The sequence below is a fragment of the Hevea brasiliensis genome, chromosome 12 (genome assembly GCF_030052815.1).
Source record: "Hevea brasiliensis isolate MT/VB/25A 57/8 chromosome 12, ASM3005281v1, whole genome shotgun sequence".
NCBI classification, from domain to species: domain Eukaryota; kingdom Viridiplantae; phylum Streptophyta; class Magnoliopsida; order Malpighiales; family Euphorbiaceae; genus Hevea; species Hevea brasiliensis.
In genome coordinates this window covers 19,580,584-19,586,583 of record NC_079504.1, presented here as the reverse complement: position 1 = coordinate 19,586,583, position 6,000 = coordinate 19,580,584, and positions in this window count along the sequence as shown.

The window sequence follows — 6,000 nt, the reverse complement described above, 5'->3', positions numbered from 1 at the left end:
GTCTCTCCCTCAGGTTAATGAATTCCCTTCTTCTCTCTTCTAGGTATACACTACCCACATATTTCTTCTTAAATTCGGAGAGAAAGAAGTCCCAAGTTATTACTTCTGGCTGTACTTCACTGGACACAGTATCCCACCATTCATATGCATCATCTTGCAATAGAGATATGACAGCTTCTAGGTTTTGCTCTGGAGTGCAGTGGAGTTGTTTTAAAACCCTTCCTGTTCTGTTCAACCAATTTTCAGCTGCAACAGAATCATCTTCTCTCTTGCCAAAGAAATCCACTGCTCCAAATTTTCTTAGTCTTTCCAGGTGTGATTTCGGTTGTGGAGGTGGTGGTGGTGGTGGCATTACCCCAGCCATTTGTTTGAAGAATTCGGCCATTTGCAGGAACACGGCTTGTGGAGGTTGAGCAGGCTCTGATGGAGCTGGTGGAGCAGGTTCTCCCCTACCCCTAGTCTCAGCTGGTGCAGGTGGAGCATGACTCTCCACTTCCTCCTCAACTGCTCTCTGTGATGTAGGGTCCATATCCTATTCAAAATAACAAAGACAAACAGATCTGCATTAGTGTCACCTCGACTCTTACAAATGCAATGCATGGTATGGACTCGATCTAGGCCCAGAAATGCCTAAACCGTGCTCTGATACCACTAAATGTGACACCCCTTACCCGTCTACAGTACAGCCGAGTAAGATATGCCACACAGTGTACCGGAACACCCTATTTTATTTCAATCATTTTTATCCTTCCTAATTTTTTTTTTCAAAGTTATGAAGTACAATTTGTGAAATATAGTTCATTTAAGTCATTTATTGAAATTATAATTTATTTGAGGTTCCGCAAATTTTATAGAAAATCCGGCAGAGTACCGGCTAAAAATGGAGAAAACAGTTCTTCGGAACCTGTGAAAAACACTTCCAATATTTTCAATCAATCCCAAACTCCATTTCATCAACAAAATCTCAATATGTTTTTCAACAACATTTCCATTTCTCAATCATTCATCTCATATGATAATCATGTAAAAGTCATAAATAAATATTCACTTGTTCATTCATAAATATATTTTTCACTATTTACATTAATACCAAAATACATTACATAAGTTTCAATTACATATGAGAAAATAAAAGTTAATTACAAAATATCAAAATAAAACCTAGTGTCCTACCAATGCACTGATGACGGTGAGGTGACACGGACACTATACAGAGCTGCAGATGGTCTCACCCAGTCTGTGGTCTACTGGGCTCTCGATCGGTCTCTCCAGAACCTACGCGTGGCAAAAGCAACGCGCTAAGCAATAATGCTTAGTGGTGCCAATAATAAAATAAAAAGAAATAACAGAAAATAAATATGCAGTGAATGTATTGATGTCTCATTGCAAATAAATTCTCGTTGAGTATTTGTAGTCTTACTTATTTTGTACTTGTTATATTCATTATTTCATTAAATTTATCCACTTTCATTTTTGGTTGCCCAAGTAACCTATACTGGACGACTGGACTAGATAAACGGGTAAACTGGCACTGGGTATCAAGTACCTCGGGCCGTCACACCATCGGTCACATATGTATCTCCCGGTGTGCAACAGAACAGCTAATAAGCTGTAATAATATTAGGTACAAGGCCAAGTCTCAACACAATGTTAGAATGGCTAAAAGCCATGAAATCACAGAATGGCATAATGCCATGTGCAGTACTGCTAACTGAACCCTATTGGCATGCCAAGCTATCCAAACCAATCTTGTTAGGTATACTAGGGCATTTCACACTTTTAAGTTTCACAATTTTTGAAATTTAAGTTTTAGTGTTACTATTCCATTTATTGGTCAACAAAAATGTTGACTTTTTCATAGGCAATAGGTACATTGGTTTTAATATCATCAACATACCACATTTTGCATTCAAAATTTGTTGGTATTGGTTGCCAATACCATTTCTAAGCTTAATGTTAGTTGGGCAGAATTTTCAGTTTTTATGCCTTGTTTTTACTGTTCCATTGGTCAATTTTGCAGTGGAAATTTGGCAAAATGATCAACATGAAAGTTGTTCCTTATTTTGTCTAGTTGAATTTCCATTTTTGAATCACTCCATTTGGAGTTTTGTAGCTCAAGTTATGGTCCAAAAACCACAACTGGCCTGATTGAAATTTTCTGGATTGACCATATCTACAGTGCAGTGAACAGTGACTTCAACTCACTTGTTGGATAGGTTCTGGTAATAATTTGGGTTAGGTTTCTTCATGAAAGTTGTTGGTCTATATCTCAGCTTGTTGTGGGTAAAATTTCAGGTCAATTGGACCATTCTACACTGAGTTATGGCCAAATGACCAAATACTGTTCATTTGGTCATTCTGCAGAAACAGACTGCAGGTCACCCGGATTGGGGCAAGCTTTTGGTCCACTTGGTTTGGTCTTATGGGCATGGTTTCTTCACCAAAGTTGTGCCATTATGTGTCTAGTTTCATGTCCAATTGGCCAAACACCAATTGAACCTCTACAATTCAAGTTATGGCTGCCCAAACCTGCTGGACTCATGTCCAATTCTGCAGGTCACCTAGGGCAGCCACACTAAACCCAAATCCCATCACTAAACAAACTTTATTTCTTGTTTACCCATAACCAAATGGTCACTAATTGACCATTAAAACTTCCATTTACCATCAATATGGCCAAACCCTAATATAGCTCAAAACCCTAATTTTCAAATATCCATTAATGCACATACATCAATTCAACATACTTAATGATGTTTATGTCTCATACTCATGTTCAAGACCACCCATATACAACTTAAATTCATTCAAAACTCATCAACACTTCCATCACTAAGGCTGCCAACAAATTTTAAGTGGTCCATGCATGGATATGTTCTTTTAATTTCATGAATTTCTAACTAAATCCATATACCTAACTTCAAATTTAAAGAGAAAAATGGAGAGATATAGCACTAACCTTAGTGGCAGAATTTTCTCTTGACCCAATTTAGATTTTTGCCTCACTTTCTTTAGTTTTCTTGGCTGCCAAACACCTTCCCAAGAGGTAAGGATAATTTTTAATGAAGAGAACTTAAGGTTTAGTGGTGAGAATTCAAGGTTTGGAAGAGAGAAAATGAAAGGAATTTTAATGGAGGAAGAAAAGGTTCACGGCTGGAAATGGGAAGAAGAAGAAAGCTGGATTTTTCTTTCATTTTCTGCCCATTTTATTGATTTTAAATGGGTTAAGGACATGTGTCACAATATGATTGGGCATTGGGGTTTTAATGACATCATAATGATGTCAAAATTCTCATTTATTCCATTTTCTTTTCTTTTTTCTTTTCTACTCATTTTCAATTCAATTTTTAGCAATATTTATTCATATTTTATGTTATAATAATTATTTACTTAACTGGACAAGTCGGCCAAAAATCATCTCTGAAGACGAAATGACCAAAATGCCCTCCGTTTGGCTCATTGAGCCAAAATTGTCTGTACCGATTAAAAAATTTTTCTAAATATTTTCTTGGCATTCTAATGCCATAGGAACCTGAATGACCCTTCTTTGGAGTTCCAAAAATTATTTTATGAATTTTTCCCAGGGTCTAGGGCTCCTAGTTACGAGAACCGCAACTTCTCATTAGGTTACCCATTGCTAGGGCACCGGCTCATTTAACTTGGTTGTATTTTATTTCTAAAATTTTTTCTAAATTTTTCTTATTAATATTTGAGTTAATTATAGTTCCTCACTTTAGTTTAAATATTTTTCCGGACGTTCTAGCTGTCCGGACCGACACTGGTCACCGGAACAGTAGAATGTACGGAGTTGCTACAGGGAGGGTGTTACACTAATGATATAGTCCATCCCTAATTCTGATCTAATTCGACTTGATCCTTATTAAGCTGGCATGCTTGCTTGACCCAACCTAACAAAGATCGGTTACTCTAATTAGGAAGACCATGTGTAGATTAACCAAAAGACATTGTTTCCAAGCATAAGGAGATTGGTCAAGACCCCAACTCATTATGGCATGTAATGATAACTGCGATCACCGTCGAAAATTGCACTGATAGGATATGGTTTCGTAGCATACGAAAGCTAATAACATGGCATTAACTAACAAAATTCCATGTTTAGCGCCACATTATTTCTCAACATATCATAAATAAGCATTCGGTGCCTACACAGGTATATTTTACATTGAACTCTATGCTTTCATTGTTACATTGTTTTCTAAAAGCATTGTAAAAGCACTATCTAACTTGGGCATTAGAGTGACTGCCATTAGGTCGCCAACCTCACCCTATTTTTGATTTCAGGTAACTCAAGATTCAATCACGATCATTTGGTGACCGAGAATACTAGGCAACATCAAATGGTTTTAAAAATACTAAAATTTATTTAAGTAGTGCTAGATCTAAATGGCATTGCAATTGCAGAAATCCCCATTGACATTATATCTTTTCATCATTAAGAACTTTATATCTAAACAATTGTAAGAGACTCCAAGGTTTGCTAGAGCTTCCATGCCAACTACAACATTTTAGTGCAATAAATTGTACATCGCTAGAAAGTGCAGTATCAACTTCATACGTTGCACCTATGGAAGAACACAAAGAAGAGTGGGAAATTATTATAGGATCAATTATTCTAATTGCATAACTTTGGATCAGAATTTACGTGACAACAATATGGCAGATGTGCAGCTCATAATTGAAGAAAGAGTCATGGCTTACAGTACAGCAAGCCTCTCTTTATTCCCTCTCTCTCTTTCTTGCCTTCCTAGTAAGGCCTATATATTAAGATCTTATTTTCTTTTCTTTTGCATCCCCTTTTCATATTGAAGAGTTAAAAAGAAGATTTCTCTAATTCTTCTTTTGGTTTACCTAGAAGTGAAATTCTAGAATGGTTCAGCTATCAAAACTTAAGATCTTCAATAGATATTTTGCTCCCTCCATCTTGCTTTAATTCTATGTTCTTAGTTTTTTTCTTTTTGTGTTATTTTGGAATTCAAAGATACTATTTCACTAGATTATTGTTACACCTTTACATGTGAATGCCACTTCAAAAACTCTAAAGGTAACAAAGAGGTTGATATCAGTGGTATTTTATGGCCTTCGGAGGCTGTCCTTGAATCAGACCATTTGTTCTTTTAGCACAATTGTAATTCAAGTTGTGAGCTAAATAATTGGCTTAAACAAAATTGTTGCAATGTCAACAAAGCCTAATTTTGAGTTCAAAGTGAAATTGGAACTTCTCAAAAGAGTTTGTTCAATTAAAGCTGAATATGTGTGGAGTCCAACTGTTGTATACCAAAGATGAGTCACAAGAATGCAATCCTTGCATCATCCAAGCTGAGCTATTTTCAATCTAGATTTCCTAGAGCGAGTGATAGAAATAGACATCAACAACAAGAGAAGTAGGGAAAACTACTCCCAAATTGACCAAACCAATATTAATTATTGCATATGGTGATCCTGTTCCCAAGGCTCCACAAAATAATTCTTCTTAGCTTCTTTAATTATATGAAACTTCACATCACCTTGCTTGATTCTCCCATACTTAAAATGACTTCTTGCAACTGAAACAACATATTTTTTTATTGCTGGAAACATAAGAAACTTTAGCTTGCTTAACTAAACTCTTATTGAACCAAATAACTTGATTTGTTCTTGAGGCAATAACCATTCTCCTACCGTTCTCATTTTGAAATTTTGTAGCTAGTTTAATCTTTTTGAACTCCTCCTTGATTTCATTGTAGCAAACATCTAATTTTGAGTCTTTAACATCAAAAATAGCATCAGAAACAACTACTTTGCACCACCCTTCTTTTGTTTCAACACCTGCAGAATCACTTTTTTGTACTAAAATTTTCTTTTCACTTTCACCTTTATCACAATCAAGTATTTCATTAGCTACAACACTAAATACATCATATTTCAAATTTAAAACAAAGCTATTATTCTCCAATCTTGCTTCAATAGCCTTATAGTCATGTGAGTCATAAATGGAATGAA